The 13,543-nt window shown below is 42.2% G+C and overlaps 1 long non-coding RNA gene across 1 annotated transcript in view; it reads right to left on the bottom strand.

Annotated features, from left to right (window-relative positions):
- The window catches only part of LOC130355599 (uncharacterized), a 52,829-nt gene that overhangs the window by 15,880 nt on the left and 23,406 nt on the right, over nt 1-13,543 (bottom strand). Inside the window, exon 2 of the long non-coding RNA XR_008888590.1 lies at nt 12,239-12,312. This is a non-coding gene — a long non-coding RNA (uncharacterized LOC130355599). The remainder of the gene's footprint in view (nt 1-12,238; nt 12,313-13,543) is intronic.

Genomic DNA, 13,543 nt, shown 5'->3' with positions numbered 1-13,543 from the left:
CACAGTGTTCTCTGCTGACATCATGAGCACAGTGCTCTCTGCTGACATCTCTGTCCATTTTAGGAACTGTCCAGAGCAGCACGTTTGCTATGGGGATTTTCTCCTTCTCTGGACATTTCTTAAAATGGACAGAGATGTCAGCAGAGAGCACTGTGCTCATGATGTCAGCAGAGAGCTCTGTGTTCCAAAAAGAAAATAATTTCCTCTGTAGTATTCAGTGGCTAATAAGTACTGGAAGGATTAAGATTTTTTAATAGAAGTAATTTACAAATCTGTTTCTGGCACTTGTTGATTTCTGGCACTTGTTGATTAAAAAAAAAAAGTTTTCCACCGGAGTACCCCTTTAATGATTGTAAGAGAATCCCTGTATGCCAATCAGCAGAGGACGAGAGGGAAGAGGCACTCCAGCTGCTTGGCACCACCTTTTTGCCACATGAAGGTGACTTTATAAAGTTTGTATTTGCCACTAAGTCCAACAAAGGTACCTGAGGTGTCTCTTGGGCAGCTAATGGGGTTGAAGCCCTAAGGGTACATTCACACGATTTTCGCAGCGTATTTAGCTGCGGATCCGCTGGTGAAGGCCCCGCTGTAAGCTGGCTTTACATGTGCCTGCTGGTAGAGGCAATACGCCGCTACCAGCAGACACACTGCAGCTATGTGCGCGGCGTACTTGCACATCGAGGCCGCTCTCCCTGCTGTGAGTTAGGCAGAGAACTCCCGCGATGTGCAAGTATACTGCAACTCGCACATAGCAGTATGCCTGCTGGTAGTGGGGATTGCCACTACGAGCAGGCACATGTAAAGCCAGCATAGAGCAGGCCTTCACCAGCGGATCTGCAGGGTAAAATACGCTGAAAATCCGCGCGTGTGAACATACCCTAAATCTGGCATTCAAAGCCCCGGGTCTTGCAGCTACTGGACATTAAAAGTATATGAGCAGAAGTCCATTGTGTGCTGCACCGCAGGGGTTGCCTAACATTACGAAATTGCTAAAGTCGCCACAGTGCTGCACCAAAAGGCCTCCTGCTCATACAGTAATATATACATATATATATATATATATATATATATATATATATACACACACACACACAGTCATTTTGCTATACACATGTTTATTCCCTTTGTGTGTATTGGAACAAAACCAAAAAAGGGAGGAAAAAAGCTAATTGAACATAATGTCACACCAAACTCCAAAAATGGGCTGGACAAAATTGTTGGCACCCTTAACTTAATAGTTGGTTGCACACCCTTTGGAAAAAATAACTGAAATCAGTGGCTTCCTATAACCATCAATAAGCTTCTTACACCTCTCAGCCGGAATGTTGGACCACTCTTCCTTTGCAAACTGCTCCAGGTCTCTTATTGGAAGGGCACCTTTTGCCTACAGCAATTTTAAGATTCTCCACAGGTGTTCAATGGGATTTAGATCTGGACTCATTGCTGGCCACTTCAGAACTCTCCAGCGCTTTGTTGCCATCCATTTCTGGGTGCTTTTTGACATATGTTTGGGGTCATTGTCCTGCTGGAAGACCCAAGATCTTGGACGCAAACCCAGCTTTCTGACTCTGGGCTGTACACAGCGACCCAAAATCCGTTGGTAATCCTCAGATTTCATGATGTCTTGCACACATTCAAAGCACCTAGTGCCAGAGGCAGCTAAACCCCAAAACATCATTGAACCTCCACCATATTTCACTGTAGGTACTGTGTTCATTTCTTTGTAGGCCTCATTCTGTTTTCGGTAAACAGTAGAATGATGGGCTTTACCAAAAAGGTCTATCTTGGTCTAATCTGTCCACAAGACATTTTCCCAGAAGGATTTTGGCTTCCTCAAGTTCATTTTTGCTAAATGTAGTCTTGCTTTTTTATGTCTCTGTGTCAGCAGTGGGGTCCTCCTGGGTCTCCTGCCATAGAGTTTCTTTTCATTTAAATGTCGACAGATAGTTTGCGCTGACACTGATGTTCCCTGTGCCTGCAGGACAGCTTGAATATCTTTGGAACTTGTTTGGGGCTGCTTATCCACCATCCGGACTATCCTGCGTTGATACCTTTCATCGCTTTTTCTCCTCCGTCCACACCCAGGGAGATTAGCTACAGTGCCATGGGTTGCAAACTTCTTGATAATGTTTCGCACTGTGGACAAAGGCAAATCTAGATCTCTGGAGATGGACTTTTAACCTTGAGATTGTTGATATTTTTCCACAATTTGGGTTTTCAAGTCCTCAGTCAGTTCTCTTCTCCTTTTTCTGTTGTCCATGCTTAGTGTGGCACACACAGAGACACAATGCAAAGATTCAGTGAACTTCTCTCCTTTTTATCTGCTTTCAGGTATGATTTTTATATTGCTCACACCTGTTCCTTGCCCCAGGTGAGTTTAAAGGAGCATCACATGCTTGAAACAATCTTATTTATCCACAATTTTGAAAAGGTGTTAATAATTTGGTCCAGCCCATTGTTGGAGTTTGGTGTGACATTATGTCCAATTTGCTTTTTTTCCTTCCTTTTTTGGTTTAGTTCCAATACACACAAAGGGAAGAAACATGTGTATAGTGAAACATGTGTTACTGCAATCCTTTTCTGTGAGAAATACTTCATTTTCTAGAAAAATTTCTGGGGTGCCAACATTTACGACCATGACTGTATATAAAACTCAATGGCCCTTATTTACTAAGAGTGGAGTGTAGGTTTTCTTGTGGGTTTTAATTCTCTACAATTTATTTTCCACGGTATTTACTAAGGTTTTCCTAAATGTTCCACTTTCCCCACACTTTGCTCTTATCTGTGGGATTTTCATCAACTCAAATCCACCACATTTTATGTGAAAACCTTAGTAAATATGTTGGTTTTTTGTGAAAATGTCGTGAACATGCTCCTTTTGAGACCACACCCCCTTTTCATGGCAGCCACGCCCCCTTTTCATAGCAAAACAGAGGGTTAGTCTGGGTTTTTTCAATGCTGGCGCAAATTCTGGTGCAGACTGAATTTCTGGCGCAATGCGACAGAATCTAGCGCACAACCCGACAAAACATGTTGGGTTTGCAATAGTAAATGAGGGCCAATGTGTGTATGTTCCAGCATCACTTCCGAACAACTAAAGATATTAGCATGAAACTTGGTACACATGTTACAACCCATTTTTGGAGTTTGGTATGACATTATGCCCAATTTGCTTTTTTCCTCCCTTTTTTGGCTTAGTTCCAATACACACAAAGGTAATAGACATGTGTATAGCAAAACATGTGTATAGCAATCCTTTTCTGTGAGAAATACTTAATTTTCTTGAAAAATGTCAAGGTTGCCAACATTTACGGCCATGACTGTATATGTGAACTTTAGAACTAATGAAAATAGTTGACTGCGATTTTTATAATCGATTAGTTATCAATTAATCAATTAGTTGTTTCACTCCTATTGAAGGGTTTTCAATGAAACTTGGTACACATGTTACTTATATGTGACCTAAGAATATAGTAGAGTTAAATTAACCAAAACCCACCCTCTTAGGCCGAGTTCACATTAGCATTGAGCTCTGAGGAAAGCCTGTTTAAATCACGGATGTTGAGTGTAGAAAAAAAATCCTGCATGTCCTAATTTTTCTCCACTCCTACTTGGCCCCATTCACAGTCATTGGGACCCGTTGGTGTCTGTTGTGTTCAGATCTGTTCAAAGTCGGTTCGGCGCTAAGAAAAATAGGACCCTGAACGTATCGGAGTATTGTGCAAGTAGCCTTATGCGAGGGAGGGGGGTTTTCTCTGAAGTCCCATACAAGTATCTGACACTTCTGGTAAATCTACTAATTGCTTTACTCTTGGGCTACAGAGATTGCCTGAGACTTTTAAACAACCTGCCGTACTAAGGACAGGATATGAAGAAAGGATGAAAGGTCAGGATATGTGGATGGGATATCAGGTTGGTATATAAAGTCGGGATATGGGGATGGGATATGAGGATGGGATACAAGGCCGGGATATGAGGTTGAGATATAAGGTCAGGATGTGCGAAGTACTGGAGGCCGTATCCCTTGAAGGATATAGATATTTTGGAGAGCGTTCAGAGAAGAGCTATTAAACTAGTACATGGATTGCAGGATAAAACTTAACAGGAAAGGTCTAAGGGCCTTAAAGGGGTTATCTAGGAAAAAACTTTTTTTTTTATATCAACTGGCTCCAGAAAGTTAAACAGATTTGAAAATTAATTCTATAAAAAAATCTTAATCCTTTCAAAAATTATCAGCTGCTGAAGTTGAGTTGTTGTTTTCTGTCTGGCAACAGTGCTCTCTGCTGACATCTCTGCTTTTCTCGGGAACTGCACACAGTAGAATAGGTTTGCTATGGGGATTTGCTTCTAAACTGAGTGGTTCCCGACACACGTGTCATCAGAGAGCACTTAGACAGAAAAGAACATACTGTAGCATCACAACAGAACTCACAAGAAAACAGGAAACATTATTGTGAATCCATATGAAGAAAAGATTATTGTGACATCACAGCCAGTATCTGACAGGTGATCAGTGGGCCCCCTGCTGTCACAATGAGTATTGAACATTAGTGGGCTGAGGTATAAATGTCAGTGTGGCTTTTGCCCTCTAGTGTTCATAACTACATGTTTCCAGCAGATGTGTTTGGAGGGAGCAGAGCACAAATGAAGCATAGCCCTGCTTGGCTCATCTGTTCAGTGCACATTTCTAGTCCAGCAAAGGTGGTGAACCAGTCCCTGTCCTGATTGCATGTAGGAGTCAAGCCTAGTGATAGTTGGCCAACTCTCAGCCAGTCAGTGGTAGGCTTGTTTTCTGCACTGCCCCCACGGCAAAGTTCCAGTCTGACTGTGTAACAGAAAGAGACTTAAAGGGGTACTCCAGTGGAATTTTTTTTTTAAATCAACTGGTGCCACAAAGTTAAACAGATTTTTAAATTACTTCTATTTAAAAATCTTAATCCTTCCAGTACTTATCAGCTGCTGGATGCTCCAGAGGAAGTTGTGTAGTTCTTTCCAGTTTGACCACAGTGCTCTCTGCTGACACCTCTGTCCATGTCAGGAACTGTCCAGAGTACAAGCTTATCCCCATAGAAAACCTCTCCTGCTCTGGACAGTTCCTGACATGGACAGAGGTGTCAGCAGAGAGCACTGTGGTCAGACAGAAAATGGTTTCAGCAAGAAATGCAACTTCCTGTGGAGCAGCAGATAAGTACTGGAACGATTAAGATTTTTAAATTGAAGTAATTTACATATCTGTTTAACTTTGTGGCACCTGTTGATTTAAAAAAATATATATAGTTTTCCAGTGGAGTACCCCTTTAAGCAGTCCGTGCCAGGTTTGATTCTGATTGCAGCAGCAGCATGTTTAGGGCTTCAGCATTATGTAGGCTGGAAGCAGCCTGGTAAAGTTAGAAGGTGGCATCTGTCAGTTTGTGTATCATAAAGGGTAAAGGGTGCCGCACCCATGATACTGGCAATACTCTACCTGCTTTGTTTCATAATCTGTAGTTTTGTTTTTACTTGTCAATGATCAACAGTCTAAAAAACAAAAAAAGAAGTGATGTCACATTTCAGAGCAGTTCTGCTTGGAAGCTCACATTGAAATCAATGGGAGTTTGAAAAAAACACTTGAAAAACTGCACTAAAAAGAAAGACTGAAATCAGAGGCAATTGTGGAAGCAGTTTTTGCAGACAGATTATAAGAAGCTTTTAAACTTGTGAAGTAAGGACAGAGAAGGCTTTCTCCATGGAAATAATACTCTGCATGCAAATCAGAATTCGCTTTAAAGGTGTATTCACATGGGAGCGCGCTCTGTCGTAACTATGTGTGTGTCTATTTTGGACTTAGGAATTTTTTTGACATGTACACCATTGACCATGCGGTTTAATTAACAATATATTTTTGTAGTTTGGACATTTAAACACGTGGCGATACTACATATGTTATACTACAAAATACACTATATGTGATACTACAATGTATGTTATATTTATTTTCATTTACATCGTTTTTTTTTTTATGGGAAAAGGGGGGTGATTCTGACTTTTATTAGGGAAGGGGTTAAATCACATTTATTAACACTTTTTTCACTTTTTATTTGCAATGTTATAGCCCCCCATAGGGGACTATAACATTGCACACACTGATTTCCTACACTGATCACTGCCATGCATTAACATGGCATTGATCAGTGTTATCGCCACTGAACTGCTCCTGCTTGGATCTCAGGCATAGCGCAGTTATTCGGCGATCGGACACGCAGGAGGAAGGTAGGGATCCTCCTGGTGTCCTGCAAGCTGTTCGGGACGCCGCGATTTCACCGCAGCAGTCCTGAACAGCCCGACTGAGCTGCCAGGATGCTTTCGGTTTCACTTCAGATGCGGCGGTCAACTTTGATCGCCGCTTCTGAAGGGTTAATACTGGGCATCACCGCGATCGGTGATGTCCGGTATTAGCCGCGGGTCCCGGCTGTTTATGGCCTCCGAGACAGACCCGATATGACACGGGGTCACCACGTGACCCCGTGTTGTATTGCGGGAGCCGGCTCAGGACGTAAATATACGTCCTGCGTCGTTAAGAAGTTAAAGGGGTACTGCATAGGAAAAAAAATTAAATCAACTGGCGGCAGAAAGTTAAACAAATTTGTAAATTACTAGTATTTAAAAATCTTAAATCCTTCAAGTACTTATCAGCTGCTGTATGCTTCAGAGGAAGTTGTGTAGTTCTTTCCAGTCTTGCCACAATGATCTTTGCTGCCACCTCTATCCATGTCCGGAACTGTCTAGAGCAGGAGCAAATGCCCATAGCGAACCATCCCTGCTCGGGACAGTTCTTGACATGGACAGAGGTGTCAGTAGAAAGTACTGTGGTCAGACTGGAAAGAACTACACAACTTCCTCTGGAGCATACAGCAGCTGATAAGTACATGAAGGTTTTAAACTTTAAAATTTGACAAATCTGTATAACTGTCTGTGTATTTAAATTTTTTAACAAAGTAAAATGGACTTTGAAATTATAATGATCTACAATGAATACGCTTATATGCGAGCTATTTATGAGGGTGCCATGCTGTATCATTTCACACTACATATTGTTCCGTTAGTGTGACGGCCGTTATGGAGCTAGCGGGAGAAAGAATTGTGTTTGCACCGTCTTTTTCTCACGCTAGTTCCGTCCGCAATATAGGGTGTACTAACGGACGTTAGAGGAATCCCATTCAAGTGAATGGGATCCTCTTTGTCCGTTAGTACACCCGTTTAGCTCCGTTACAATAACGAACGTTAATGGCAGAAAAAGTTTGAAAAATTTACATTAACATTAACGTCCGTTTGTAACAGAGCTACGGCAAAGTGTGAAAGCAGCCTTAGAGTCATCCACTGCTGTTTCTAAGTCCCAGCTATTTTGTGACAGGTGGGTGACAAGCCTTATACAAGTCATTACGACTGCCAAAAGGGTTTTCTCAAATTCCTGACTAGCAATCCTGGAAACTGGGTTTTCTATTTGACTTATTTATTGAGTGTTTTTCGGTCTATGTTTACTAGGCAACACCTGAATAAGCTTGGAGAATTATCATTAGCAGCAGACACAAGAGAATGGGAATGTGGACTAAGAATGTGTATTCACAAGAGACTGAGACTGTGTGCTGTTTATGTGTACCCGTCACCTGCCAGGCTTCAGAGGCACAAGGGGCACATACTGATACCCTTATTCTTAAGATGACCAATGGAACCCTGCACTGAAATGAGAAATTAGAATGATATATTACTGATGGAGTTCAGAAAGAGGTGCAGACAATGGCTGACAGGATACTATCTTACAGCTGGAGACTTTTTTTTAGTTATATTCATGTATTGTTATCAGCTCAGAAGAAGAGACACTGTGAATAATTAAAGTAAATCTTCTTTGTTCTCCTTGGGGAAGGTCATTAACCTCACTAATCACATCCTGGAAATCTCCTTTCACTGCTTATTCTGTGGAAATCAGCTCTGCATGCTCTGAACATAGAGGTGTTGAATTTCAAACTTCTATGGCTCTAGACCAGTGTTTTCCAACCAGGGCACCTTCAGCTGTTGCAAAACTACAACTCTCAGCATACCCAAACACCCATTAGCTGTCCGTGTAGGCTCTAGATAGAAGGGCTATGCCAAGCATGACCTTCATGGAGTGCCCACAGGCTTGGTTGGGACACACAGGTGACCTGCCTGAACCAGTGAGTGGCTTTGTGGACATTTCCTCTGTGTCAAGACAGGACCACGAAGTGAAGAGCAGGTGAACATAGTGAGACATGGTGAACATCGGAAGATCCGCAGTGGGGGATTGGTTAGGAATGTAACTTTAAAAATTACCCCGCCACCCCCCCCCCCCCCCCCAAAAAAAAAAAAAAGTCTGAACAACCTCTTTATAGGGACACTGCCAGAATCAAAAACCTTCTTTCATATACTTTACACAAATTGTTTATTTCCTTTTTATAGAAATCATGGCTTACAAAAAAAAGGACCACTATGGGTCCCCATACTATGCAGAACATAATCTTGTCCGACTGCAGCATTGTCTTTGTCCCAGCTGAAGCAAAGGCAGGGACAATGTCCAGGTAGGGAAAGTGAGACTAGCACTCCTCTGTGCTCACTATGGTCCTACATGTACGCCCTTCTCCCCTTGTCTGCTTAAAGTTAAAAAAATCAATCCCGGCAATTAAACCGTGGTGTCCCAATCAGCTGACAAGACAGCGGGAGGACCCTTACCTGCCTCCTTGCTGTCCAATCGGTGCTCCGATGCTCCAGTCAGCCATGGCAGGGTGGAGCAATCAAGCACCGATAACACTGATCAATGCTATGATATGGCATAGCATTGTTCAGTATATGCAATCTAATGATTGCATGTTATAGTCCCCTAAAAATAGCGTAAAAAAAGTTTGAAAAAAAAGATAATAAATGTGAATTAACCACTTCACTAATAAAAATAAGGACACCTGCAGCAAAAAAAAACATATCCCCTATCCACTGGATAGGCGATAAGTGTCTGATCACGGGGGGTCTGACCGCTGGGGCCCCCGCAATCTCCCGAATGGGACCCCAGCATTGCCGCGCTCACTGAGCTCGACCGACGCGCCCCCTTCATACAATGCTATGGGAGAGGCTGGGAGGCACGAACGCCTCTCCCATAGAGATACATGGAGGGGGGGTGTCGAACACAACTTCATGCTGTGGCCAACACGCCTCCTGCACAGGAGAGCCGCGGACCCCCCGCGATCAGACACTTATCCCCTATCCTGTGGATAGGGGATGTTTTTTTTGCTGCATATTTCCTTTAATCTCCCTTTTCCCATTTGAAAAAAAATATATGTAAACAAAAATAAACATAAACATGTGGTATATGTAGTATATAAAAATATCATGTTAATTAAACCGCACGGTTAATGGTGTATACCTAAATAAAATATTTTTGGTAATTTTGTATACCCCCCAAAAAATGTATAAACAGTGATTAAAAAGTCCCAACATAAAATAAATGATTCCAATAAAAACTACAGATCACGGTGCAAAAATGAGCCCTCACACCTGTATACAGGTGAATAGGGGTTGGAAGAGGACATATTAAAACATGCTAATTATCGTACAAAGAGTTGTAATTTTTAAAAAGAAGTAAAGCAAAATAAAACCTATATAATTTGGGCATGATATTAATCGTATAGATGTAAGGTGTCATTTTTACCCAAAAGTGCACTGCATAGAATCGAAAGCACCCAAAAGTTACAAAATTGCATTTTGTTTTTTTCAATTTTGCCCCACAAAAATTTTTTTTTGGGTTGTACGATAGATTTTGTGGTGCAATTATTGATGTCATTACAAAGTAAAAATGGTGGGGCAAAAACAAGCCTCCATACTGGTCTGTAAGTGAAAAATTGAAAGTGCACAAATGAAGAATGGCCGGGTCCTTAAGGGGTTAAAGGGATTGTATAAGATAAAAATAAAACACATCTGCTTTCTTCTAGAAACAGTAAGCAGAGTCTGGTATTGCAGCTCAACACCACTTACTTCGGCCATTCCAACCCATTTGGGTGTTTCCATAAATAAAGACACCCACAGCACAGGCATCAATTAAAGGGTTATCCAGGAAAAAAAATGTTTATATATATCAACTGGCTCCAGAAAGTTAAACAGATTTGTAAATTACTTCTATTAAAAAATCTTAATCCTTTCAGTACTTATGAGCTTCTGAAGTTAAGGTTGTTCTTTTCTGTCTAAGTGCTCTCTGATGACATGTGTCTCGGGAAACGCCCAGTTTAGAAGAGGTTTGCTATGGGGATTTGCTTCTAAACTGGGTGTTTCCCGAGACACGTGTCATCAGAGAGGACTTAGACAGAAAAGAACAACCTTAACTTCAGAAGCTCATAAGTACTGAAAGGATTAAGTTTTTATAATAGAAGTAATTTACAAATCTGTTTAACTTTCTGGAACCAGTTGATATATAAAACATTTTTTTTCCTGAATAACCCCTTTAAGGTTAATGGGGGAGATAATCTAAACTGCTTGCTCCAAATATCTAGAGTAATTTGCCCCCCCCCCCCCCCCTCCTTCTTAAAAAAAGATTTGCATCACATTTTCAATGTGTTGTACACCATTTTTAAACACTTGTGCACCTTGCTCACCTGGGGGGGGTTGACTTATAGTGCAAATTTAGAGTAGGCAGTGAAAGATGTGCCAGCTTTTCAAACAGCCTGAGCCACAGTTAAAAATTGGGCGCAATCTTAGACTTTCTAAGGTTTAGCCGATTTGGGATTATCATCCCCTCTGTGTCTATAAAATGCAATGGTTTTGAATCCATATTTTTATTGTCATCATATAAATCATTTCGAGCCATAGTAACCTTTCTCATTTAAAGGCTCATTCTTCAGACGATAAATGCAGCTATAAATGTCTTATAATTAAGTTTTAATGCCATTTTGAAGGGAGTCAGACGGGCATGACTAATCATCAGATTGTGTTACCGAGAACTCATCAATCCCAGGCCCTTGTTTGTGCTTTAGGTCCTTGTTTGTGCTTTTGCCTACCTTAGCTTAACCTTTTCATGTACATGTATTATATCACAAAAAGCAAAGAAGCATCTGTTGATGAATTGTATGCATGTATGCTTCCTTCCAGGTGTTAACATGTTAATGTAATCCTATATAAAGTAGTCCCTTTTCTGTATTTTATTCAGTATTATTCCCTGAATGTCTAAGCCAGTGTTTCCCGACCAACGTGTCCTGCCAGCTGTTGCAAAACTACAACTCTCAGCAGCTAAAGGCACACTGGTTGGGAAAAACTGGTCTAAGTCAGTGGTACCCAAACTTCTTTGCTCAAGTTCCCCTTGGCAGCCAATTTTCAAAAATTGCTCCTACTCTGGACAGTTCCTGAGACAAGCAGAGGTGTCAGCAGAGAGCACTGTGGTCAGACAGAAAAGAACAACTCAAATTCAGCAGCTGATAACTACAGGAAGGATTAAGATTTTTTTATAGAAGTAATTTACAAATCTGTTTAACTTACTGGAGCCAGTTGAGATATATATATATATATAGTTTTTCCCTGGAATACCCCTTTAACACATCTTACTTTAGCATCTTACACGTTCCTACTAATAACACTGCTGGGACCGCTATAAAAGGGGACACCTTGGGCTCTAAGCGTGCTAGCCCCCACATTCCGTGACGATCAGATCTCGGAAGTGATGGCCGCTCAACCAATCACCAGCTGAGGCTGTTCTTATCTGAGGCAGGAAGCCAATTACTGCCAAGACTAGTAAGTTTTGGAAGGTGGGAGCCCGGAGCATTCAGATGTAAGAGATAGGCCCCGTTCTAGAGACTGCAGCGGATTCCCACCCCCCACAATGACACTTATGCCTTAGCCTGTGGACAACCCCTTTAAGACTATCATATCAAATGTTAATCTCTTCTTATTGTAAATTGAACATCATTTTTAGAGACAATGGTGAAATAAAGTCCATCTCTTTCTCCAGTGCTCTCTGCATGTATAATACTGCCTCCAGTCTGGTTAACCAGACAGGATCCATGGCAGCAAACCACGCAAAAATAAGTTTTTCCTAAAACTGTTGCACCTTCCCACACAAGCTTTCCAGGTGAATGTATTGGCTTGAAATGTATCTTTACTTATTCACCTGAGCATATACAATTGAGCCTATAAAATACCTTTGTCTGCTTCTCCTTTACATATACTGCTTCGAAGCTTAATATTATAATCTGATAAAAGATAAAACATATACCTGTAGAACAGGGGTCCTCAAACTTTTTAAACGTGGTGCCAGTTCACGGTCCCTCAGACCGTTGGAGGGCCGGACTATAGATAAAAAAAAAAAAACAAGAACAAATTATTATGCCCACTTATATATCTTATTAGTGGACTACCCCTTTAAGTACGCAGCATAGTTCCCCCCCCACATTAGGTTGGCAGTATAGATCCCCCACATTAGGTTGTAGTTCCCCCACATTAGGGTTGGCAGTATAGTTCCCCCACATTAGGGTTGGCAGTACAGTTCCCCCACATCAGGTGCAGTACAGTTCCCCTACATTAGGTGCAGTACAGTTCCTCCCACATTAGGTGCAGTGAAGTTCCCCCACATTAGGTGCAGTACAGTTCCCCCACATTAGGTGCAGTACAGTTCCCCCACATTAGGTGCAGTACAGTTCCCCCCATTAGGTGCAGTACAGTTCCCCCACATTAGGTGCAGTACAGTTCCCCCACATTAGGTGCAGTGAAGTTACCCCACATTAGGTGCAGTACAGTTCCCCCACATTAGCTGCAGTACAGTTCCCCCCATTAGATGCAGTACAGTTCCCCCACATAAGGTGCAGTACATTTACCCCACATTAGGTGTTAGGTGCAGTATAGTTCCCCCACATTAGGTGTAGTACAGTTCCCCCACATTAGGTGCAGTACAGTTCCCCCACATTAGGTGCAGTACAGTTCTCCACATTTGGTGCAGTATAGTTCTCCCCATTGGGTGCAATATAGTTCCCCCACATTAGGTGTAGTATAGTTCCCCCACATTAGGTGCAGTATAGTTCCTCCACATTAGGTGCAGTATAGTTCCCCAACATTAGGTGCAGTATAGCTCCCCACATTAGGTGCAGTATAGCTCCCCACATTAGGTGCAGTATAGTTCCCCCACATTAAGTGCAGTATAGTTCCCCCACATTAGGTCAGTATAGTTCCCCCACATTAGGTGCAGTATAGTTCCTCCACAATAGGTGCAGTATAGTTCCCCCACATTAGGTGCAGTGTAGTTCCCCCACATTAGGTGCATTATAGCTCCCCATATTAGGTGCAGTGCAGTTCCCCACATTAGGTGCAGTATGTTCCCCCACAGACATACAGCCTCCAGCCATACAGTGTATGGCTGGAGGCTGTATGCCTGTGTTCTGCCCCACTTCAGTGCTCCGACAACCACTCCTCCGGTCCGGCCATAGCAGTAAGTCCCAGGCCCGGAGGAGAGGTGGTCGGAGCACCAAAGCTAACGTGACGCTGGTAACACTTACTAAGCTGTCCAGCGCACGTCCTGCTCGTTGCT

Source organism: Hyla sarda, chromosome 2 (assembly GCF_029499605.1).
Source record: "Hyla sarda isolate aHylSar1 chromosome 2, aHylSar1.hap1, whole genome shotgun sequence".
NCBI lineage: Eukaryota > Metazoa > Chordata > Amphibia > Anura > Hylidae > Hyla > Hyla sarda.
The sequence above is the reverse complement of the archived record's forward strand: the minus strand, read 5'-3'. Positions and strand labels throughout refer to the sequence as shown.